Source organism: Panthera pardus, unplaced genomic scaffold, assembly GCF_024362965.1.
Source record: "Panthera pardus isolate Hobbes unplaced genomic scaffold, ASM2436296v1 HiC_scaffold_1, whole genome shotgun sequence".
Classification (NCBI taxonomy): domain Eukaryota; kingdom Metazoa; phylum Chordata; class Mammalia; order Carnivora; family Felidae; genus Panthera; species Panthera pardus.
In genome coordinates this window covers 80,971,579-80,997,794 of record NW_026526654.1, presented here as the reverse complement: position 1 = coordinate 80,997,794, position 26,216 = coordinate 80,971,579, and the positions used below count along the sequence as shown (strand labels likewise).

General features: G+C 43.6%; 2 long non-coding RNA genes across 2 annotated transcripts; one reads left to right on the top strand and one right to left on the bottom strand.

Moving 5' to 3' along the window:
* Positions 1 to 277: 277 nt before the first annotated feature.
* LOC109266086 (uncharacterized) lies at positions 278 to 26,166 on the bottom strand. The gene is made up of 3 exons (XR_002079541.2): positions 25,891 to 26,166; positions 16,084 to 16,152; positions 278 to 2,528 (listed from the first exon to the last, which is right to left on the bottom strand). It is a non-coding gene; the product is annotated as an uncharacterized LOC109266086 (long non-coding RNA).
* LOC128776231 (uncharacterized) lies at positions 1,136 to 2,724 on the top strand. Its single transcript, XR_008421348.1, has 2 exons — positions 1,136 to 1,204; positions 2,433 to 2,724. It is a non-coding gene; the product is annotated as an uncharacterized LOC128776231 (long non-coding RNA).
* Positions 26,167 to 26,216: the final 50 nt, after the last annotated feature.

Genomic DNA, 26,216 nt, shown 5'->3' with positions numbered 1-26,216 from the left:
CCATGCTCAAATTTTCTTCTCTGAGAAGTCATGAGTCAGCATATGCCTGAATACCTTCAGCTAAAGAAAACACAGTGCTTTACAAGGCAGCCCATTTCAAGGTTAGAGAGCTCTGACCTTAGGAACTTTTTCCCCTTTATGAACTGAAATCGGTCTTTCTTGACATTTTACCCATTAGCTCAGTTCTTTTGAGCCACCATAACAAATTACTACAAACTTAGAAGTTTAAAACAATATTTATTTATTTATTTATTTATTTATTTATTTATTTATTTATTTTAAGAGGGGGTGGGGAGGAGAAAGGACAGAGAGAAAGGGAGAGAGAGAATCCCAAGCAGGCTCTGTGCTGTGGGCTCAGTCTCACGAACCGTGAGATCATGCCCTGAGCCAAAGTCGAGAGTCGGACCTTTGACGGATGGAGCCACCCAGGTGCCCCCAACAATCCATATTTATTATCTCACATTTTTTGTGAGTTAGGAATCTAGTCATGGCTTAGCTGGGTTCTCTGCGGTAGGGCATCCCATGAGCGTCTCATGAGGCTGCAATCAAGGTGGTAGCTCTGATCGGCGTCTCATCTGAAAGCTTGACTGGGGAAGGATCCACTTCCGAGGACACATGGTTGTTGCCAGGCTTCATTTCCTTGCTGGCTGTTGCCCAGAGGCTGCCTTCAGTTCCTTGCCATGTGGGCCTCTCATTAGGGCAGCTGACAACAGAGCAGCTGGCCTCATCAAAGCTAGCCAGGAAGAGAGCCTGTGAGCAAGGCCCAAGTTACGTTCTCATGTAATCTAATCACAGAAATGACATTACCCTCTACATTAAGGTATTCTATTGGCCACAAGCCAGCTGCTCAAGGGGAGGGGATCACATAGGCCATGAATACCAAGATAGAAGTTCTAGGAGCCCCAGTATTTCATGGGGAGAGTTTTAGGGTCAGCACACTGAACTCCAACTAACCACCCTATTCATGTTTTGGAGCAGGCATTCCAGAGATCTTTGAGTATGGTGCATTTTAATATGAAATTTATAAATTGGAAAAATTAAGATTTCCTCTCCTTCATCCTCTCCCCCAACAACCTAATAAAGTGTTTACTCCTGTGCCATCTATAAACGGGTTTTTTTTTTTTTCCTTCCTTTCCAGAGGATTGAACAAATAGAACAGCTTTTCATGAAAATAGACTGTGAATCAGTGGGCAGAACTGAATGGGTAAGTTGGGTTATGCTTTATAGTCAAATTGAAGATTAGTAAGGAAAACACAAAAACTGTTGGTGCCGAGTATGATACGTCCCTCAGTGCCTTCATCTACTTGAAACTGACCTGAGAGGATATACTTGTTCACAATTTTCAAATTTCATAATGTCAGGTTAAACTCGGGATAGTTTAACTGGGGATTTCAGTAGCTAAAGCAAGTTTCAAGAAGAGTGTCCTAAAACCGGAGAATAAAGGATACATTTGTCACCTTACCCCACAGCAAAAGTGAAACATCTGAGCAAGAAATTCTGTGACGTAATTGGATCAGTTAATACATGTCAAGTGTTTAGAACAGGGACAGTCGCAAAGTAAATTCTCAACAAATATTATCATCATCATTATTATTAATGTTACCTAATTTTGATTGTATAAGAATAAGGAGCTGAGACATCTGCTTTAAACATTCTCTGCCTTTGTGTCTGCCAGTGCCCTTCTATTGTTCCAGGATGAATTAAGTTCTAAAATGACTCCTCTATTCAGACCTGGGGCCAATTCTCCAGCCAAATCGATACAAGTGTTTACATTGTCATCTGATTTGAATAGGAAATCAGGCTTCCAGAGAAGAGAAAGCTCTAGCGCAGTGGGGCTTTGGGGGCAGTGGAGAGAAAAGAGATGTTCCCAGGCCCTACAGGTCCCCCCACCCTGTGCCTATGACCCTAGTTCTTTCCCCTAGGTATACCGCTGAGATTCTAAATGCGGCATATATCCTGGTGGGTGGGAACTGGGCAGTGAGATCAGTACGGACTCGAGTCTCTGGCCAGCCACTTACTAGTCGTTTGATCTTAGGCAAGCTATGTAGCTTTTCAAAGCTTGGGTTTCCAAATTTGTAAATGGGAAGAACAGTGGTACCTATCTCATACAGTTATCATGAGAATTGTGAGGAAGGTCTAGTTTGCGTGGGACATTGCATACTTTCAATCACCACCGCCACCATCTTCTTTAGAGAGACAGAGAAAGAGACTGGAGGTGGGGAAGGGAGCCCAAGCTGGGTGACAGACCTCCAGCCCCAGCTGAACAGGCACACCCAATTATCACTCTTGAGTTTTTGGCATACAAATGAACTAGTCTCTACAAATAATTAGGTCGTGTCCAAGAAAGGAATTATCCATACCCTGATGGTAAAGAGAACTTTCGAAAGGAAGAAGTGTAGTAGATGTTTAATGAACCTCCTTTTACCCTCCAGGATGGCTTCTGCACATATCTGCAGCTCGAGTATTCAGAGCAAGCGGATGCTTTGGCCCGACAGAAAGAGGTTTCCTTCCATCTGCCTGCTGTGCTGCTGAAGTTGAAAAGAAGAAAGAGAGTTTCTGTATGTGATTTTCATTTGATAAGGATGCTGAGTGCTCCAGTTTGATTTTATTTGCTATTTTAAACTGCTCTTCAAGTGGCATGATTACAGAAATTGTGTCCTTGAATGTAATATATTCACGTTGTCTTTTGCTAGTCTATAGAATGCAAATAAAATATGATCTCTATATGTAGTACAAGATAATGCTTCATTTTGCTTCTAAAATCAGATGGAGTAATGAATTACACATGATTCCATCATGGAATTTGTCGTATGTCTTAATGAATGACAAGTGGAAAAGAATTTTCCTTCTTTTTTTTTTTTCCTGTTAAATGATTATTTCAGTTTAGGTAGCTAGCTATCCTGGGGTTTGTCTTCAGAGAACTTATTGAATCACAGAATCAGAAATTCAGAAGGCAAAAAGCATCTGGGAAGTAGACTTAGGATAGGAATAAAAATGCCTGACCTATTTCAGAATATATGCTCTCTTTAAAGTCTTTATTATTATTGTTATCTCATTCAACAAATAGTTGAGTCTCCGACATAGCCTAGGCTCTCTGCTGGGTGCTGGGGGTATAGAAACTCACCTTTGCCCTCTGGAAACTTATCATCTACACTAGAAGTTCCTTGCGATCTTAAACCCCTTAGGCTGTGAAATAAGCCCGCCCTAGAGAGAGGGAATAAAGGTGGCTCTTTGAATCTATGTAGTAAGTTCTTTCTACATGAAGGAGAACATCAAATTTTTAAAAACTATCATTTTTTTAAAAGTTTTATTTATTTTTGAGACAGAGAGAGACAGAGCATGAGCAGGGGAGGGGCAGAAAGAGAGGGAGACACCGAATCCAAAGCAGGCTCCGGGCTCCGAGCTGTCAGCAGCTCGGGGCTCGACGCGGGGCTCGAACTCATGGACTGTGAGATCATGACCTGTGCTGAAGTCGGACGTTTAACCAACTGAGTCACCCAGGTGCCCCTAAAAAACTTTAATTTTATTAAATTTTTTTTTTAACGTTTATTTATTTTTGAGACAGAGAGAGACACAGCATGAACGGGGGAGGGGCAGAGAGAGAGGGAGACACAGAATCGGAAGCAGGCTCCAGGCTCTGAGCCATCAGCCCAGAGCCCGACGCGGGGCTCGAACTCACGGACTGCGAGATCGTGACCTGAGCTGAAGTCAGACGCTTAACCGACTGAGCCACCCAGGCGCCCCAAAAACTTTAATTTTAAGCACACCTACTGTCTTATGAAATTGTCCTATTTAAAAAGGCATATTTTTGTTTATTTCCACTCTTCCGCACATTAGGATAAGTCCATCAGCCGGAAGCCCAGGTGAGTGACAGATGTCAGCAGCATGCCACAGTACAACAAACTGATCATAGCGACTGGGTGAGTGTCTGCAGCTCTTCAGTTGGAAGGAAACAGTTGTGGTATGACATCCATTTCCATGTGTGTTTACACAGCCACATACACATTTGTGGTATTTAAAAGTCCTGAAGCCCTTTTTATTTATTTATTTATTTTAAAAATTTTTTTTTTTAACCTTTATTTATTTTTGAGACAGAGAGAGACAGAGCATGAATGGGGGAGGGTCAGAGAGAGGGAGATACAGAATCTGAAACAGGCTCCAGGCTCCGAGCTGTCAGCACAGAGCCTGACGCGGGGCTTGAACTCACGGACTGCGAGATCATGACCTGAGCCGAAGTCGGACGCTTAACCGACTGAGCCACCCAGGCGCCCCCTGAAGCCCTTTTTAAAAAATGCTGGCACTCATAATATCAATCAAAGCTACTTTGCAAAGTTATGGCCTTGGGTGGCCCATTTCAATGATGTCATTGCCTCAAACACGGGCAAGAGGCCCTCTTTTGGAATACTTCCAGAGTGAAAGTATGGGCCAGATGGGGAAATATCAGTCTTGTGACCTTTTAGCACATCTTATTTGAGATTCAACATAATATTCCTATTTTATTATCCACCAAAATTCAGTCCAAAGTGCTCTGGACAGATTCAAAAAAGTCATATCCCCAGTAAAAAATGATGCTCGTTGCTGAAGAGCCTCAGAAGAATGGGGCTGGGGCTGGGAAGGAAGATGCGGAAGGTTTTGCTCATGGCAATGTAAGGAAAATGAATGGGCACCACCCTGGGCTGCTTGGTTAACCTCAGTCGTGGCCTGGGCGAAGGGGGTGTGGCCTGGTGGGAAGGAAATTGGGAAAATTCCAAATCAACGGGGAAACAAAAGCAAGTTTAACAGGAGGGTTAGGGGTACAGGGTCGGGGATGGGAAATGTGATCCAGGGCGGAGAGACCGAGGGCTCTGGCTCTGGGGGCAAGACTAAGGGAAGGGGCGGAGCTTGAAAGGAATTCCCACAGCCCCGCCTACTGGGACTCCCCCTGACACCCCGCAAGCTGGGGGTTCTCTCTTCTCCACCTGATCTCCTCCAGAGGCCCCTGGTTTCCTAGGCTTCAACCATTTTAATGAACAAACAGTTAATCCAACCTCAGATCATCGAGGCTACTAAACACAATTAAATTTAATAATGAAAATATATTTGTTAATATATTAAAATGTATTCATATAATTAATATTAACTACTAAAAAACAATAAACCTGGGTGTATGCTTTCATCCGTCCCAGTTTGATTTTAAAAGCCACGCTTGATGTAATTATCATGTGTTTTGCACACGTAGCAGTTCAGAGATGGCAGTCACCTACTAGAGATTCTGAGCTGACAATTCAGAAGATGAGGCAAGGCTTATGACAGCAGGAAGCCACTTGAGCTGCAGGGCAGGTGAAAAGGAGGTGGAAAAAAGGACATTTCACGCTGAGGGAAAGACAAGGCTTTGGAATTTAGAGAGTGACCCCTGTTTGTTCCATGCCAACAGGTCAAAGCAGTAAGTTGTTTTTCTAACACCCACAGTCAGCTCCAAAGTAGACAGGCTAACAGAGGAAGGAAGGGGTCAAGGGTGAAGGCTGGAAAGGTGGGAAATTAGGGGAGCACCGAGTTAACCCCTTAGTCTACAGAAAGAGGCTTGGCCCTCCAGTTTGCAGATCTTTATTATATGCAGTAAATAACAGCCCACATTTTGAGCCCTTAGGAAATCCCAAGTCCTGGACTAATCACTTTCGCACACATCCTCCCATTTAACTCTCCGGAAAGACAGGAACTGGTAGGATCCCCATTTTTACAGGTAAGGGGCCGAGTGGTGAGCTGGAATGTAATGCCCCAACTATTGGCCTGTGCCAGCCTCCTGATGGTCAAGGACAGGCCAGGCCGGTTTAGAAGCAGGCAGAAGACATGCCCCCAAACGGTAGGATAGCAGAGGGAGGCCTCAGGTTCAGCTAGAGGGGTTGCTTGGTATGACAGGTGTTTTACTGATCAGGGGTCTCTGTTTTGTGTAATCCATGGAATATAAAATATGTTTTACAAAAGTGAAGTGAGGAGTGTAAGTTTACTCCAGCTGTGCTTGATCTTTGAACAGAAACTGTGAAATCCAGCTCTATGAACTCTCCAACAACCTGGAGCCTTACTGTCACATCGGCGGCCTGGAGGCTGTCCCTCTGAGACTGGACTACTGGTAAGAGCATCTCCAGAGCCAGGCGGGCCTCAAGGGGGCGCTCTCACCTGGTCAGCGGGGCCTTCCCTCCTCTCCCCTTGGGCAGTTATGTTCAGTTGTGTTCAATCAATATTGAATCAGTAAATGTCAGTATCAGTTTCAGTAAATGTCAGGGTTTCCATGCAGCCTGTGGTGACCACATCACACATCACAGTACTGCCCAGGAAGGAGGGACCTTCTCGCGTCTAATAAGGAAACGGAAGTCTAGAGATGTGAAATGATTCTTAGAGGCATGCAATTATGAATTAATCTGTGTCTTCAATGTGACTGGATTAACTTTCCTGAAACTCGACTCGGACCATGTTAGTCTGCTGTTTAATGGTTGCCAATTCTCTCTCCAAAAATATCCACACCCTTAAGAGAGCATCCAAACCCCCCTCTGCCTTTCCGGCCTTCAGCCCCCCTGAAGCCTCAGGCCTCCCAACCACCAACATAGCTAAATAGAGACCTCTCAAGTTGGGTCAGGCATCGTCACCACCACGCTGCTCCCAATGCTTCCCTCTTCCCCAACCACCCATCCCATCATGTTTCTTGAGCACCTACTGCACATACTCGTTGTTGGATGTAGGACATGTGCGTGAATGAGATGAGATTCCCAGTGTCGCAGAGTGGGTGGTTCCTACTGAAATCCTACCATTCTTCATGGTCCTAACTAACCTTCGTGGATTCCCCTGATTCTCCTCTGTACCCAAAAACCAATGTCCCCTGGAAGCTTCCCCATCCTTCGGATGTGGTGGTCCTGCATGTCGCTGGGGCACAGGTCCCAAGTAACTCTCAAGTGGCACCAGTGCCTTCGTCTGCTGTGTGCTCTCTGACCCCTGCCCAGTGACCGGCAGGCACGTAGCAGGTTCCCAAGAAATGTTTGTTGAGTGACCAAGTCAGAAAACTCTTATTTAAGTGGATGAAAGGAGGCTCCAGTTTTATTTTGCCTTTCGCTTCCCCCTCTTTCTTTTTCTTCTTCTTATGAGATAGAAGCCTTTTAGATGCTCAACGATTTCAATAAAATATGTCTTTCATTCAGTTCTCTTCTACCAGTCATTTTGTATTTTTGAGAAATAGGGAGAAAACTTGATGCATTAAAAAAAATGTTTTTAATGTTTTATTTATTCTTGAGAGAGAGAGAGAGAGAGAGAGCACAAGCAGGGGAGGGGCAGAGGGAGAGAGGGACACAGAATCTGAAGCAGGCTCCAGGCTCTGAGCTGTCAGCACAGAGCCTGACGCGGGGCTTGAACTCATGACCTGAGCTGAAGTCGGACGCTTTACCGACTGAGCCACCCAGGCACCCCTAAAATGTTGATGGATTTAGAAGAAGTGGTTGGAAAGCAAACTTGTGGCCAAGTGGGTTCTCATAGAACAAAGAAGGGAGAGAAAACCAGACCCGCCTGGCCTCCCTCTTGTGTAAGGCAGAGCCATCCCCCGGAAGGCCACGGAGCCCCAGCTGTTGGACTGCCCTTCTCCATCCTTATCAGAAGCCCCATTCCTGTGCCAAAGGTGGCCTCTGCCCATAGTTCATGATGAGGGCTTGGAGACTTTCCCTGCACTAAGGGGCCCAGATGACCGTGGCACCTCATTGAGTTGTGCAGTGATTCATTGCCTTTTACCGAAGACATTACACAGTTTCCTTGAAAATGAAAGCCTGAGTTGTCACTGCTTTCAAGGAAGGACACTTTGATGAGCAAAGAAAGATGACATCTTGAGGGAACTCATTCGTCCAGGCAAAGAGAGTGCAGCTTAGCAGGCTATGCTTGTCTCTTGCTCCCCTGGTCCCCTAACAAGACATCAACGCCCATCAGCCCAGCTCAGGAAGCTGGGCTTCTCCTGGGATGGATTGGGGACCCTGGAGAAGGCAGGACAGGGTGATGGATCCAGAAGTCAGCCCTCTTAGTTATCTCTGGGGACCTGGCCAAGTCATGTGTTCAGTCTTGAGGTCGGGTGGCTCATGTGCAAAACAGAGATGGTAGTTGTGCCTCCGGGCAGTGTGGTGAAGTCAGAAGGGCACACTGCAGATAAAGGCCTTAGCATAGTGCCCAACAGAGCACCTACTCCCTTCTTCTTCTCACCCGATGTGCGTGAGCCATGAGAACAATGCTTGATGGCCCCCAGGGCTTCTGTCCCCTTAGAGCTCTTCAGACTCCTCTCATTACACTCTGCACTCTCTCTCAACTCTCAGGCTAGCCTCTCTGGCCTCATTCAGCTCCTCAGCCTTGCTCAATACTTTCCCCCTTCAGGGCCTTTGCACATGCTGTTCCCTTTGCCTGAAAGACCTCCACTCCCACCTTTCCCTTCAGATCTGAATTTAAATCTCATCTCCTCTGACCATCCTTTCCTAATGGCCTTACCAAACTATGTCCCCACTGACCTTGTTCATTTTCTTTATTGCACATATTATGGGCTATGAGTATAGATGGTGAATTCTTTGTCTACTGTCACTAGATTGGGAGAGCAGGACCACATCTGTCTTGTCCCCCCTGGAAGCCCATGCCTATTGCAGGGTATGATACACGATAGCTGTTCAGTATTTTTTTAAAAAATTGAATAAGCAATCAAAACTTTAGTCTCTTAAATCACATGTCGCTAAGATTCATGTTAGGTTGTCTAAACTCTTTGTGCCTTAGTTTCCATGTCTATAAAATTGGTAAATAAAAGTAGTATCCACTTCATTGGGTTTTTGGGAAGATTTCATGAGACAGGACTTGTCAAGTACATGTCTGGCACACAGAAAGGGCTCTTTAAATTCTGGTTTCCATCATTATCATGATTAGATGAACTCTTGACAAGAGAGGGCTAAATGGAGAGCACCCTAAATTAATAAAGACTCTAGTCATGAGGACCTTGTTATGCCTCATCACTCCTGGGGCTTGGAAGTGTGTGTGTGTGTGTGTGTGCGCATGTGGGAAGGGGGTCCTTTGCTATGGGCTAGGGATTCATGAGCTGAACACATAGGACACCTAGCCTCAAGAGGAGTACAGTCCAGTGGATCTGAATATGTTAGTTGGCTTGGGCTGCCATAACAAAATATCAGAGTCAGCAGCTTTGACAACAGAAACTAACTTCCTCACAGTTCTGGATGGAAAATCCAAGATCAAGGTGTGAGCTCGTTCTGTTTCTTGTGAGGGCTCTCCTCCCGACTTGCAGATGGCTACCTTCTCACTGTGTCCTCACATGGCCTTCCCGTGGTGTAGATACATGGGAAAGAGAGAGATGTGTGGTTAAGGGCACTAATCCTATCATGAGAGTCCTACCTTCATGAGTTCATCTAACCCTAATTGCCTCCCGAAGGCCCCATCCCCAAATACCATCACATTGGGAATTAGGGCTTCACCGTATGAATTCTGGAAACACAAATATGCAGTTCACAACAGGGAATATTGACTGACATGGGTGTGCACTCTAATCATGGCATCTGCCTCCTGCTGAGAGGATGGAGTCAGTGGTATTGGCCACACACAAGTCGCATCAATGAATGGGGCTGTCTGTCGATGATGTCATCCTCTCACAGCCCCTCCTCTGTTGTAGGGCTGTCCCAGGGGACTAGGAGTGAGGTTCCAGATACTTCTCTGCTCCTGTGAGGTGAAGACTGGTTGGTTTTTTTTTCTTTCATTCTCCCTCTGGTGTTTAGCTTTCAGACACACCCAACAAAAAGCCAGTTTGAAACAGCACTTATAACCCATTATAACCCCCACAGACCGGGCATGGGGGTGTGTTGGATGGAGATGACCCTATGTCACCCTAAAACCTCACTTAAGAGTTGCTGGCTTGATTCCTTACTGATTCCTTGCTAAGCAACCAGCACATAAACTTTGTATTTTATCTCCATTTCATCTCACCACCCCCTCACACCCAGACCTAATCACTTAGAGCAATATTAGAACCAACATGGTATTTATCATAATATCCTGGGAGAGTAGGGTTCTGGTAAGTACAATGAGAGCTAGTTACAGGGACTGAATGCTCCAGGGAGCATTAATCATGGTGTCTGAGTGCATTTGTGGGAGCACATTGTAAACTAATTGCCATGTATGGAGCTCACTCTATCATTACCTTTAATATACAATTTCGCATACAATACAACTTCTATTTTGTTGCTTTCACACCACTGTAGACACACTCTAAGGTATGCTTCAGCCTTAAAAAGTTTAGATATAAAAGTAAAGCAGAAAGCCAAGAGAAACATGTTTGATGAATGATAAATGTATGAGCCTAACAGGACCTTTGAATCATAAAAGACATTCAATGACTATTTTTTGACGAAGCAAATAAATACAGGAAAAAAATCAGTATTTTTTAATCCCAGCTTGATCTACTGCTAATTTGTCTGCTAACCTAGGGCAAGACATTGCCCTCCTTACACATAAAAGAAACCAACAACAGGGGCGCCTGGGTGGCTCAGTCAGTTGGGCGTCCGACTTCAGCTCAGGTCACGATCTCGCGGTCCGCGAGTTCGAGCCCCGCGTCGGGCTCTGGGCTGATGGCTCAGAGCCTGGAGCTTGCTTCCGATTCTGTGTCTCCCTCTCTCTCTGCCCCTCCCCCGTTCATGCTGTGTCTCTCTCTGTCTCAAAAATAAATAAACGTTAAAAAAAAAAAAAAGAAACCAACAACAACAGAAGAAGAAGAAGGGGGAAAAACCCACTTTACTAAGGGATGTAACATCAACTTACCTCAGGAGATTTCTTGGAAGAAAAACTTAAGTTTTTAGAGCCTTTTATTAGAACAACATGTCAGTAAAAGACCAAGTAGAGATTGACTTCACTTCCAAAATTAGAGACATTCCGCTCAGTATATGTAAAAAAAGATGTTTGTATTTTGAATACTACTCACAAAATGAGCCCTGAAATGTAGAATTAAAAAAACACTATTTTTTCATGTTTGCACCCCAGTGAGGGAGGTAGACAAGCCAACCAATCTGTCTTTACAACATGAGAGTTAAGTGCTGGACAGAGACCTGTGTGAGGTGTGAAGGCAGGGGTCCCACCTGTTTGACTGGAAGCCAACAGCAAAGTCTTTGCGGGGGAGTGACCTTTGAACTGGAGAACAAATAGGTCATGGTCGGCCCAGGGACAGAAAGGACATTCCAATCCCTGGCAACAGTATGAGTATAGGTGGGGAGAGGGAGGAGTGAGAGATATTGAAGTTTTTGCAGAAACCAATGTACTTTGGAATGAAAACATCTTTTAAGGAAAGAGGGAAAGAAAACATCAGGAAAGACGAGATTTGCCAATGGAGAGTCATCTCTGCCCTGCTAAGCACTTTGTCTTGCATCATCAATTCTGTGTGTATTTTATCTTAATAAATATTTCATAGCCTCCTTGTATTCAGTCTTAGAAAAGGAAATAGAACATTATATTGTATACTACAGCCAGCAATGTATTTTCATTTGTATAGGTCCAACATGGTCAAATAACGGCAATTTCTTCTAATTCAACTTGTTCTATAAAATACACATGAAGCAGGGTGCTTGGGTGGCTCAGTTGGCTGAGTGTCCAACTTAGGCCGAGGTCATGACCTCACGGTTCATGAGTTCCAGTTACATGTTGGGCTCACTGATGTCAGCTCACAGAGCCCACTTTGGATCCTCTGCTCCCTCTCTCTCTGCCCCTCCCCCAGCTCATGCTCTCTTTCTCAAAAATGATTAAGTATTTTTAAATAAATAAATAAATGAAATACACATGAAGCTCACAAAACAGAATTTTGGTAGATTATAGATTTGGCTGCAAGAAATATATTACCTCAAATATATTTCTGACTTTTTATTTAATGACAACATTGTTTGACTGATTAGAAATACTCTTTGGGGATAATTTGGGTGTCCTTTTTAGAAGGCTTGGATTATATATATATTCTATTCTATTCTATTCTATTCTATTCTATTTTATTGTTATAAGAACACTTAACATGAAATCTACTCTCTTAACAAATTTTTTAAGGTTATTATAGGTGCAATGTTATACAGCAAGATCTCTAGAGCTCTATTCATCTTGCTTAAGTGAAACGCTATAGCCATTGACTAGTAACTCCCCATTTCCCCCTCTCCCTAACTCCTGGCAACCACCATTCCTTTCTCTGATTCTGTGAATTTGACTACTTTAGATGCCTCATATAAGTGGGATCATGCAGTGTCTCTCTGTGCCTAGCTGATTTATCTTAGCATAAAGCTTTTCTTGCCTTTCATTTTGGTATCACATCCATGAAATCTTTGCTAAGATCAAGGGCATGAAGATTTTCTTCTATGTTTTCTTCTAGGAGATTTATAGTTTCAGGTCTTATGTAAGTCTTTAATCTATTTTGGGTGGATTTGTGTATGATGTAAAATAGGGGTTCAGTTTAATTCTTTTGCAGGTGGATATCCAGCTTTACCAACACCAATGAATGGATTACCTTTCCCCTATTGTATAGTCTTGATACTCTGTTTTTGTTTGCTTGTTTTGAGAGAGAGAGAGAGAGAGAGAGAGCACAAGTGAGTGAGGAGCAGAGAGAGAGAGAGAATCCCATGAGGGGCAGAGAGAGGGAGATAGGGAAAGAGAGACAGAGAGAAACCGAGAGAGAGAGAGAGAGAGAGAGAGAGAGAAGTGAGGCTCACCTGAAGTGGTGCCCATGTTTGTTTTGTTTTGTTTCCCGAAGTAGGGCTCATGCTCATCCAAAGTGGGGCTTGAGATCATCTGATGCGGGACTTGAACTCATGGACGTGAGATCATGACCTGAGCCAAAGTCAGATGCTTAACTGACTGAGCCACCCAGGGGCCCTTTTTTGAAGATCAGTTGACCATATATGTGTGGACTCATTTCTGGGCTCTCTATTCTGTTCCATTGGTCTTCATGCCGTCTGAAGACATCTCTCTTCATGCCAGTACCATACTGTTTTGATTATTACAGCTTTGTGATATAGTTTAAAATTAAGAAGAGTGATGTCTCCAGCTTTGTTCTTCTTTATTGAGATTTATTTGGTAATTTGTGATTCCATATGAAGTTTTAAATTGTTTTTTCTATTTCTGTAAAAGTGACATTGGGATTTTGATAGGGATTACATTGAATCTGTAGATGGCTTTGGGTGTTAAGCCTTCTAATCCATGCACACAGATATCTTTCCATTTGTTTGTGTCTTGTTCAGTTTCTTTCATCAATGCATTATAGTTTTCAGTATGTAAATCTTTCACCTCCTTATTTAATCTTATTCCTAAGTATTTTATTCTTTTTGGTGCTATTTTTAAATGAGATTGTTTTCCTAATTTCCTTTTCAGATAGTTCATTTTTAGTGTATAGACACACAGCTGATTTCTGCACATTGATTTTGTATCCTGCAACTTTACTGAATTTGCTTATTATTTCTGACTTTCTTCTTTAATGCAGTTTATAGGGCTTACTATATATAAGATCATAATGTCTGCAAACAGGAACAATTTTAATTCTTCTTCTCTGATTTGGATGTCTTTTCTTTCTTTCTTTCTTTCTTTCTTTCTTTCTTTCTTTCTTTCCTTCTTATTTTTATTGCCTAATTGCTCTGGGCAGGACTTCCAATATTGTGTTGAATAGAAGTGGCAAAAGCAGGCACCCTTGCCTTGTTGCTGATCTTAGAGGAAAACTATTGAGTTTTTCATTATGAGTATGATGCGTTAGCATCGGGTTCTTCAAATATGACCTTTGTTACATTGAAGTACTTTCTATTTCTAGTTTGTTCAGAGTTCTTAACGCGAAAGGATGTTGAATTTTGTCAAATGCCTCTTCTGCATGTATTGAGACAATCGTGTAATTTTTATCCTTTATTCTGTTAATGTGGCATATCACATTAATTGATTTCTGTATGTTAAACCATCACTCCATCCCAGGGATGAATCTCACTTGGTCATGGTGGATGATCCTTTCACTGTGCTGTTGGATTTGGTTTGCTAGTATTTTGTTGAGGATTTTTGTGTCTACATTCATCAGGGATAATACCCTGTAATTTTCCTTTTCTGGTAGTATCTGGCTGCCTGTGATATCAGCGTAATGCTGGCCCTATAGAAAGAGTGGTAAATCTTCTTTCTTTCTTTCTTTCTTTCTTTTTTTTTTTTTTTTGTTTGTTTGGTGTTTGGGGTTTGGTGGTATTCACCTTTGAACCTTTGAAGTTATCTGGTGCTGGACTTTTCTTTATGGGAGGTTTTTAATTACTGATTCAACCTCCATACTAGTTATAAGTCTGATGTTCTATTCATCCATGATTTTAGTCCTGGTAGGTTTTGTGTTTGTAGGAATTTGTTCATTTTTTTTTCTAGGTTATCCAGGTTTTTTGGCATGTATTTGTTCATCATAGTCTTTTATGATCCTTTTCATTTCTAGTGTATCGATTGTCATGTCCCTTCTTTCATTTCTAATGTTATTTATTTGAGTGTTTTCTCTTTTTTCTTGGTTAATCTAGCTAAAGGCTTGTAAATTTTGTTAATATTTTTGAAACACTAGCTCTTGGTGTTGTTTTGTTTGGTTTATTTCTATTCTAATATATCTCATTTCCTTCCTTCTGCTAACTTTGCACTTTGTTTGTCCTTCTTTTTTTAGCTGCTTAAAGTATCAGGTTAAGTTGGCGATTTGAGATCTTTCTTTTTTTAATGTATATATTTGTCAGTATGAACGTCCCTTTTAGGACTGCTTTTACTGCATTCTATAAGTTTTGGTATGTTGTATTTTCATTTTCATTTGTCTTGAGGTACTTTCTAATTTTATTTTCTAATTTTTTTTTGTTTTTTTACCAAATGGTTTTTCAAGAATGTGTTGCTTATTTTCCAAATATTTGCATATTTCACAATTTTCCTTCTGCTATTGATTTCTACTTTCATTCTACTGTGTTCAGAAAAAAAATATTTTGTATGATTTCAATCTTTGTAAGTTGTTAAGACTTGTTCTGTGACATAACATGTGATCTATCCTGGAGAAAGATCTGTGTGTGCTTAAGAAGATGTATTTTGCTGCTCTTGTGTTAGATGTTCTGTATATGTCTGTTGGGCCCATTTAGTCTGCAGTGTAATTCAAGTCCTATGTGTCTTTATTGATCTTCTGTTTGAATATTCTATTCATTATTGAAAGGAAAGTATTGACTTTTTTACTATAATTGTATTTTTATCTATTTCTCCCTTCAATTCTGTCAATATTTGTTTTATACATTTAGGTGCTTTAATGTTGGGGACCTATAAACTTATTATTGCAAATATCTTCCTAGTGGATTGACCCTTTTATCATTATATAATATCTTTCTTTGTCTCTTGTGACAGTTTTTGACCTACTGGATACTTTTTTAATACAAGTATGGCCATCCCTGCTCTCGTTTGTTGGCCATTTGCACAGAATATCTTTTTCTATTCCTTCATTTAAGCCCATGTGTGTCCTTAAATCTACAGTGAGTTTCTAGTAAACAGCATATAACGGGTATCATTTTTATTTATTTATTTATTTTTTTTACGGGTATCATTTTTTTATTCATTGATGGGGGAGTTTAATCCACTAAAATTTAAAGTAATTATTGATAGGAGGGATTTACTATTGCCATTTTATTGTTTTGTTAGTCTTGCCTGTCTTTTCTTCTCTTGCTGTCTTCCTTTGTGTTTTGTTGCTTTTTTGGTATTGATATCCCTTGATTCTTTTCTATTTTTATTTTGTGTAACTTCAATAGGTAATTTTTATGTGTGGTTACCATGGGGCTTACATAAAATATCTTATAATGATAACAGTTACCTTTTAGCAGATAACAAGTCAAGTTCAATTACACACAAAAACTCTACACTTTAACATAGTCACACAAACACACGTTATGTTATTGTTGTCACAATTTATTTTTATTCATGTTGTTTAACTTAATGCAGTTTAGTTATAGTTATTTAGAATACTTTTGTCCTTTACTTTTACGATAGAATGAAAAGTGATGTACTCACCACTATTATAGTAACTCAGCATTCTGCATTTGTCTACATATTTACCTTTATCAACAAATTTCCATTTCCGGGATCTGGATGTACATTCACTTCTCCAGATTTTAGCCATTGTTCCTTAAAAAACAAACAAAAAAATTTTAATGTTTATTTATTTATTTACTTATTTTTGAAAGAGAAAGAGACAGAGAGTGAGCAGGGGAGGGGCAGAGAGAGAGGGACACACAGATCCAGAGCAGGCTCCAGGCTTTGAGCTGTCGGCACAGAACTCCAACTCATGAACCATGAGGTCATGATGGAGCCAAAGTCAGACACTTAACCAACTGAGCCACCCAGTCGCTCCAGCCATTAATTCTTTAAATGAACTTTCTTCCTTTGTCTCTCTTCTCTTTCTGGAACGCCTATAACTTGTATATTGGCCCACTGGATGGTATCTCATAAGTCCCTTAAGTTTTCTTCATTCTTTTTTATTTTTGCTCCTCTGACTGAATTATTTCCAATGACCTGTCTTTGAGTTTCCTGATCTTTTCTTCGGCTTGAGCTAGTCTGTTTTTGAACACCACTAGTAAATTTTTCAGGTCAGTTTGGTTCTCTTCAGCTCCATGATTTCTCCTAGGTATTTAAAAAAATATATCTTCTGTCTCTTTTTTGAGATTCTCACATTGGTCTCTTGACCTTGATGAGCATCTTTATGACAGTTATTTTGAATTCCCTATCAGGTAAATCCTATAATTCCACTTTATTAGGGTTGGTTTCCAGACATGTATCTTGTTCCTTTGTTTGGAACATATTTGACTGATTCTTTATTTTCCTTGGATTTTGGGGTTGGTGTCTGCTCGTTAGACAAAGCAGGCATCTTTTCCAGCCTTTACAGACTGCCTTCACAGGAGAAGATCCCCATTAATCAGCTTAGCCAGGGATTCTGAGTTTTTCATTCTGTAGAGGGAAGCTGAGAGTTGAAAAGTTGGGATGCTGGACACACAAACCAACCCTTTCCTCCCCTGGATGAAGCTGGGAACAAGGGGGACCAGCTCTTCCTGGTCATATGGTGTTGAGCCACAGGCAGAGATTTCTTGTGAGATGTTTTAAGCCTCCTTACCGGCTTCAGTGAGCCTGCTTTCATACTCATCCAGGATGCCAGAGGCTTTCAGTTAGTTTCTGGATTTCTCACAAGGGAAATCTGTCTGTGGATTGTTGCTGAACTAGTGTGTCTGTTGGGGGGAAGGAGGGCCCAGGGCTTTGTACGCCACCATTTTGTTGACATCGCTTCAGTGCGTATTTATTTTACTATTTATTTATTTATTTATTTATTTAATTTTGTTTATTTTTGAGACAGAGAGAGAGAAAGAGAGAGAGACAGAGTGCAAGTGGGGGAGAGGAAGAGAGAGAGGGAGACACAGAATCTGAAGCAGCCCCCAGGCTCTGAGCTGTCAGCACAGAGCCGGACACGGGGCTTGAACTCACGAACCGAGTGATCACGACCTGAGCCGAAGTCAGACACTTAACCGACTGAACCACCCAGGGGCCTCACAATGCATATTGTAAATACATGTTGAAGGAGACTCACTCTGGTAGAGAAACGAGGGATGGATTAGACTGGGTTCAGAGAGACTGATAGAGTATTGCAGAAATTCAGGTGCCTCGAGTTCATTGTCTGTAAAATGGGTTTCTTCTGAGGATTCAATGAATGAATAAATATAAAGCCCTTGAACTGGTGACTGGCATATAATAAGTACTCAATAAGTAGTCGGAATTATTATTATCATCCATATGACAAATGCCGAAGGTAACCAACAGATGAGATGGAGAAGAAAACGACGCGAGTTTTGCAGAAGGCCACGTAAACTGGGCTTGTTACTGGTTGGAGGTGCGGGCCCGAGGGCCCCTGAGCAGAGGCCACTCCAAGTCTGGGTAGCTGATGGAGCCTTTCGCCACCACTCGGGGACTAACACAGGCATTTGGTTTTGCTCAGTTTGGGGGAGATAATCATTAAGGTCCCTTCCATTCTTTCCTCCTCACCCCCTCTCCAACATCACATCTGTCGCCATAAAGGACAAGAACCAGGATAAAGGAGAGGCACGGAGGAAAGGATCTCAAAAGCGCCGCCTGCTTGACCTCTGAGCCCACTTGGGAATCTCAGATCCGCTGCCTTTGCCCGTCGGGTTTTCCTCTAAGTCCTTTCCCGAAGGACTGAAGACCTCAGCTCCAAAGAGCAAACATTTGTTAAGCCTGTCGTATGCAGCGGTCCTTACAGAAGTCAAATGATGAGTAAGGGATGAAGATTAAAGGAATGGAAGGAGAGAGAGGTGAGTACAGCTGAAGAAAAACACGATTCCACACTAGCGGAGCTCACTCTCAATTCATGACTCTGAAGCTCAAGTGGTCCCTTGAGATCCCAGGCAGGCATCTACAAGCCCCAGGCACACTCATTCCAACCTTGTTCCAAGCCTATAATTTCATTCTTTCTCCTTCCTCGTCAAATCCCCATCAATCCCTCCCTTATCCTCACCTTCGCTCGTGACCTGTTTCTTACCTTACAGTGAAAATTTAAGCAGTAGTGTCTGTAGGCCAGACGCTATTCTGGGTTCAGGGAACCCATCAGTGTACAAAATAAGTAAGATTTTCTGCCCTTAAAAGATGTTTCCATTCGAGTGGCGGTGGGGGGGGGGGGTGGGGGGGGACGATTGACAATAAAAAATAAATACTGTAAATAAGCAAGTGATACAGTGTTGTTAGAAGGTGGTAAGTGCTATGGACAAAGAAAAGGTAACGCCCAGGATATATGTGTGTGTATCGATGGGAACGGAGGGGGCCGTCAGTTGCAGCCTCAGGTAAGGTGGTCAGAAGCGGCTTCAATGAGAAGGGGACCTTCGAACTGAGACCCAGAGGAAGCGAGGGAGTGAGCCAAGGAAGCCAGGGGGATACCTGCGAGACAGCAGCCCAGACCATGGAAGAGTGAAGCAAAGGTCTGGAGTGAGACGTGCCCCCTCGCTCTGCATGTTCAAGGACTCACAGCATCCTGTCCCTGGTCCTCTGCTACGTGCCCATGAGACCATCGCCTGCCAGGCTTCCCGTGACTATTTCTCACTGGTCTCCATGCAGTGACCTCCTAAGAGGCAAATCTTTTCCCTCTTTGGAGTCTTCACTGTATCCAACTCTGTGATGTATGCCATTTCTCCTCCCTTGGCTTCTGCTATAGTGCTCTGTCTCTGGTTCGCCTACCCTCACTGCTCCTCCCTCTCCTTCTTCCTCCTCACCACCGCCCCCCGCCCATACTGAGAGCCCCTCAAGGGCTACCCTCAGCCTTCTCCTTATACCACATTCCCTCATTAAGTATTGTCTTTTCTTCAGTGGGTTGGGCCATGATTTAAAATCTACTTCTCGACACCTGCTCTCTAAATGCTACATTCATTTCCTTGGGGATAAGCTATGGGCCTTTCGAACTTGAACTTGAAGCGTCAAAATTACAACTGCGCTGCCTTCAAATTCTGCAGTGTTTTCCTGTCTTGATTTCAGCCTTCGTCATTCAAATTGAGAACCTCGGAGCTCCCTGTGGTTGCTTTTTCTCTTCCTCACCTTCCACTTCCAGTCACGGACCGGTTCTTGTCCCTTCTCTCCTCTCATTTGCGCAGTCACTGCCCTGACTGAGTCCTCACAGTTTCTCAAATGTTCTAGTTAATTGGCCCACTGCCTGCAGTCTCTCCCCTTTGCACGTTGGCCCACAAGCTCTGGGCGGATTTGATTGGGCTCTGCTCTGCTCGGTCTTGAACAAATCTCAATGGTCAAGGCCTTTTTGGGACACGGACACTTGCCATGTGATCTGAACTCGCTCCAGCTTCCTCGAGGTATGAACGTGATGAACATCACTGTTGCTTTCTGGTTTTCATCCAAGATGGCTCTCGCAAGACATGGTTCATCCCATAACAGCAGTCTCCACGATGCTCCGGGTGAAACTTCTCACAGAAGTGACAGAATCCCAGCCACCCTTCAACGCCTTAACACACTCTGTTTGCTTCAGGTCAAGCACGTGCTAAATAAAAATGACCTGCCTGCTCCCCTTAGCTGGGTTATGAAGTGGGAGCACTGCGGATCTAATCACTCCATTTCTGGAAGGCTGATGTCTAGAGAAGAAACCAACATCATAACTAGAGACATACTCTGCCACCTAAAGGAAGGCACTGCTTGGCCCCTTGTGGACAGCTGTCATCGGTTCCAGTCTCCCGGAACACCTTTCATAACTGGGAGTTGATGATTCTCACCATTTTAAGGCGGAAAACTGGATTTGCGTCTAGGCTTTATGTATTCCAGACAGAAAAATGTATGGAGTTGGTAAGATCATTAGGATTTAGAATACCAAGACTTGTCAGACATGGACTCACTTATCATACATAATACTTGGCAATTTAGGAAGTTCAAAGAAACAAAACCTGGAGCCAATCCAAACGCTGCGGGGTACTTCTAATTTCCTGGCTCCCCTGTTCTTTCCAGGGGCATATGCTGAGTTTCCCCAGCTCTGGGGCCCCGTCCTAAGCACTGTCTGAAAACTGCAGGTTATTAGATGTGACAAAAACGCTCTCGTGAATCTTTCAGCTGAAGCCAGTTGGCTACCGCTCTTCTCTGCTACCCCTAACTCCCAAAGGAGAGGTTTCTTTTACGGAGACTAAAATACACCCACCGATTAGCCAGAGAAATTTCTGAAGCAGGAAGGAAATTATCAGTCTTAAATTGGACCTCTCTGCATCTTAAAAAGAAACCAAAGATAGCCTCTTTGAAAAACTCAATCCTTCTAGATTGTTATCACCCGTGGCTGCTGCTGTTACTGCCACAATGAAATGCTTCAGATGCCTTGAATTCCAGGAAATCTGGTCTCTTGCCAGAGCTGCGGAGTGAGATGATTAATTTCTGGGCTCTGATACTCAGGATGGATGTGTTTCTGGGATTTTTTTTTTTTTTTTTTTTTTGGCAGAAATACCGCTGGAGTCTAGCTCTCTTAGAGAAGTCAGCGATTTGATTCCTCGAGGCAGGCCCCGGGGCTCCTTCCAGAGTGAGCCACAGCAGACCAGAGATCTCCAGGCAACTCTTTCCATTTTTTTTTTTTTTTCCAACGGTCTTATTGTTGTAAGAACAATAGGCCAATATTCAGGGGCAAAGATTTGTGAAGGAGAAGCCAGGGACGCACCCACAGTATGTTTATTTTAATGTACTTGGGATAATTAGCAAGTGTGAATCTCAGTCCGTAACTTTGGGTGTGTGCCTCAGGGCCTTTGCATTCTCCATTATCTCCTCCAGGGGCATCCTTCCCTCCTGAAATCTGTGTGGCTCAGTCCAGTGTCACCCACTAGGAGAGGCCTCTCTGAATCACCCTACATGCAAATGCACTCTCCACATCACCCCACCCCCAGACCCAGAATCCCTTATTGCCCTTACCCTGCTTTATTTATCTTCATGGCAATTATCATTACCTGCCATAGGCTGTATTTATTTATTATCTGTCTCCTTATCAGAATACGAGCATCTTAATGGCAAGAACTTTATCTATTATATCTCACTGGCCTAGAACAGTGCTGAGAATGTGGCGTATATTTAATATATATTTATATTTGAAGAATGAAGGAATGAGTGGGTTCAGGGGAGTACCTAGACTATCACAGACACTGTGTTTGACATCATCATGCATTCAACTGGAAGACAAATCCCAGAGTGGGCGAGGTGGCCTCTGAGTTTGGCTGAGGCTCAGAAAGCAGAGAGGACACACGTCATGGGAAACCTGGGACTGAGAAAAGAAGTCCTGTGGCCTCCAGGACAGGCTGTGGTATTGGCCGAGGCTGGTCACGGCATGGGGCTTGGAAGCCAAGCAGCCAAAGGTGAACGAGGGCCACCGAGGAATCAGGGTGGTGTGCAGGCCAGACCTAGTGCACCCGGCTAGTGCCGGACTGTCCTCCCGTCCATACTCGTGACGATGAGCGGACCACAGAGAACTTTATAAAGGATGCTTTCTAAGTAAGTACTTCCAAAGACATATGCCAGGCACTGTTCGGGTGCTGGGGATAGGGGAGTGAAAGAGACAGGTGAAAGCTATGTTCTCAAGGAACTTCCATTCTAGCGGAAGAAGTAGCAATATGCAAAATCAGTGGGTAGTATGTTAGCGAATAAGGACTGAAGAGATGAAGTGTAGCACAGAAGGGGCTGGAAGGGCAGAGCTCACCAGGTGCCAGTGGAGGAAGGACCTGAAGGGAGAACAGCCATGAGCCACGAAGTTTCCAGGCCAGGCCGGCGGCTGTGTGGTGGGACATGCCTGGAAGTATATGAAGGCATTAACCACAAAGATCGGTGTGGCTCCTTATGGGCCCAACGCGGTTCGGGGCAATTAGGGCACGTTAGTGAAGAAAACAGGCCAGAACCCTCGCCCTGGCAGAGCCTGGCTTTGAGACAATAAACAGCCAATATCTGATTACGTAGGACGCGCCCAAGTGGTAAGTGCTGTGAAGAAAAAAAGATCAGATAAGGACATCAGAAATTCAGGGTGGTCACGTGCCTGCACGTTGGGCGGAGTCGGGATCATCAGCCTGAAGAGATGGGGGTAAAGCCCTGACGCTGATAAGCGTTTGCCGCAGGCACACAAGCAGGTGGCCGGGTCTGAGTCTGGGGCACTCAAACCTGGGGTGACCACTGTCAAGTGCAGCTGCTGGAAAGATGAGGACCCCGAATTTCCACCGGAGGTCACTGCACTTTTGTGTGAGGTGGGATGAAAGCCTGATGGGAATGCCTTCACATGGGAACTGGAAGAGAAACTGAGGCACCAGTATGAACCCCTGTCTCAAGTAACTCTTCTGTAAAGGGAAGGAAAAAACTGGGGTGATAGTTGGAGGCGCCAGGGGATCAGGACAATTTTTTTTTTTTATAATTTCCCCCAATGAGAGAAATAAGAACATGTCCGTGTGCTGATGGGAATGATCCAGAACATGGATAAAGAAGGAGAGAAAAGAGGGGAAATGCTGAGTGACAGCCTTGGGTGGGCAAGAAAGGATGGGGTCCAGGGCACACGTGAGGGGCTGACTTCAGGGAGGAGCTGGAATTCATCAGCGGGACCCAAGAGAAGGCCGAGGGGGTGGGTCGGGGTGCAGGTGAACGTGTGCGTATGTGATGGGATCCGGTAGAGGCCTCTTGTAGGGGGTTCCATTTTCTCAGTGACTTAGAAAGCAAGATCGTGATCTGAGAATGGGAATTGGGAGGAGGTGTCAGAGATTTTCAGACAAAGGAGGAAGTAGGGAAATGGTCCTGGAGAGTGGGAGATGAAGGATGGCTGCCAGGAAGCTCTGAGAACTTATTTGTGGTTTGTGGTCATGAAGCTGAAGCCAGCCCACGCAGCACAGTTGTGTGGTTTGTCTCCAGCCACATTTTCATGCACGGGGTGGGTGGAAAGTCAAACTGAATCAGGGGTGTGCTTGTGCCAAAAAAGAACAATAGAAGAGAAAGTTGAGGGCACCCACGTGAGGAAGCGGTTGTGGCTGACCATGGAATCTAAGCCACACATGACAGAAAATGAGGCACAAAAGGGTCAGTGGACAGTGGACGGTGAAAATGTGTTGGGATCAACGCACCGGAAGTCCTGGAGTTAGCCTGTGTGAACAGGCTGAAAAGACTGGACATCAGATAAGGACATCAGACATTCAGGGTGGTCACGTGCCTGCACGTTGGGCGGAGTCGTGATGTTTGATGTTGTGATTCCGGAGGGTCGCAGTTGTTACGAATGCCTAAATCAAGGAAGGGTATGACCGTGCCAGTGAGTGGCCGCCGCACGGTAGAAGACAGAACCGTTGTAAGGAAATGAGAAATCAGTAGACTGGATGGATGAGTTATGATTGATATTATCTCACAAGAATTATGGAAAGAGCAGTGTTGGGGAGGATGACGATATGGAAGGAGGCTAAATTCTACCCTTTAAATCTTCTGTGAGGTAGAGAGAAATTTTCTTTTGGTCCAAACAGGTCTTTTTGAGAGCCTAGCAGAGAGCCTCAGATCTTCGTCTTCTTGAGGGATATGTATGACCTTCTTCCTTTCTTTTTTTTATAATTTACTTAACTCGCCAACTGTTTCTAGTATTTTCAGTGTTGTATGTGGGCTGATTGCTAGGAAAAGGTACGTCAAGTCTCTGCAGGTGAATATGGCTGCATAACAGGAATCCCTTGGCCAAGGAGAACTTGACTCCTTACTATCTTTGTCACTTCTTCTCTGAGTTGAAAATTGGTACATAACTGAATATTTGCAGAAATAACCTTAACAAGAAATGTTAAGATAGAGAGAGAACCTTTCTAAAAACGTGAAAGAAAGCCCAAATAAATGGGAAGTGACTATGTTCCTGGATGGGAAAATTCAATATTGTGAAGATGTCACCTCTCTCCGAATTAAATGTCAAATTCAATGGAATGCCAATCAAAATCTCTATGAGATTGTTTTGGAGCTCAAGAGGTTGATTCTGAATTTCATCTGGAAGAGTAAACATGGGAAAATGGCCAAGAAATGTTGAAAAAGGACGATGGGGAGGGACTTGAGCCATCTGATATTAAAGGATGCTATTAAGTTACAGTAAATGAAAGAGATAAGATACTGTTGTAAAGAGACAAATAGATTGATAATAGACCTATGTTTATACGGAAAGTAGTATTTGATAAACCAAGCATTTCAAATTAGTGGGAGAACAATGTAACAAATAACTCTTGGCTATATATTTAGGGGAAAAAACTTAAGTCTTCGTATCACGGTATACATAAAAATAAATGCCAGATAAAGATCTAAATATTTTTGAAGTGGGTAGTAGAGGAAAATATAAGTGAACATCTTAATAATAATTGGGGTGAAAAAAGTCTTTTGCAAAAGCAGGACTCAAGAGATAGCAGTCGAGAAAAGATGAAAAAAACGGATTTGACTTCAAAGCTCGAAGACCATTTCTTTTACTAAAAACTTCCAGGAGAGACAAAAATGCCCTCATTGGTGTTGTGTATTAATAACCACATTATCTAAAAGAGGATTTGGGAACGCTTCTAGCAATGAATATAGAATAGAAGATAATACACATGTGTATATGTGAATGGGGTGAAGACAAAAAACACATATAGAAAGATAAAGTCAGTGAAGAAAATATCCACCACAATATCCCCGAATAATACATTTCTTTTTAAACTTCCCAGAAGCCAGAAAAAAGAGGGAAACAACATCCATTGGCAGCTTCATAGTATCTGTCAGATAACAATGAAGGTGTTTACGAGACGCACAGATTTCTGGTGCTGACGCAGAGAGAAAGGTCTCTAGTAGGTCCCTTCCTGCCTTTGGAAATATGAGAACAGTAAATAAACCCGATATAAACTGATGAACTGTTCGCCAGATTTAACGTGACCACATCATGTCAAACAAGCCTTGCAGTGGGGACGTCGATGTTTCCCAGATACGGGTGGGTGCCCACCTCTTGCAGCCACACGGCCACGTCACTGGTTTGGATAAGAAATCCAACCGCACCACGCATTTTGTGATGTTTGCCAACAAAACTGAAGATTCCAGGGGTCACGGGGAAAGGTCCCGCCCTCCGTCCTCACCACCTCCTCCTGCTCGGCCTCTTCATCCCTCCTCCCTGCCGTGCGCCCGCTCCTCCTGCCATAAGCCCCCTGTGCTCAAGCCGTCCTCCACCGGGCAGTCATTTCCCTCTGCTGGTCCTGGCACCTGCCAGCGCTCGCCCAAATCCTTGGAGCCAGCCATCTACCCAAAGCGGGACTTGTCACATTCCCCCGTAAGAATCTGGCCTCTCTTTACACACTTGGGCTGGGGAGCCAGTCGTCCCCCCACGCTCCCTCCAGCTCTCACCTGACAGGAGGGATCCCTCCCATCCGAGAGGTCCCTGCCACTCCTTCCAGGCTGGCCGACATGGTTTAGAGTCGGCATCACCGAGGAGCACCTCCTCACAGTCCTCGCTCAGCTCCGCCACCGGCTTTATAAATAAGTCTCTCATTTTAATTATGAAGCTGCATGGTGGAAGCAGGCGATTACATGAAGAGAATCTGAAACCACTTCTGATCTAGGCAAAGTCGCCAAGTGCCTATTTCCAAGAAGGTTCTACAAATAGAACACGGGCATGACATAAAGGACATTTGTCAGATTCTACCCTCCCCACCCCCCCCCCCCCCCATCCC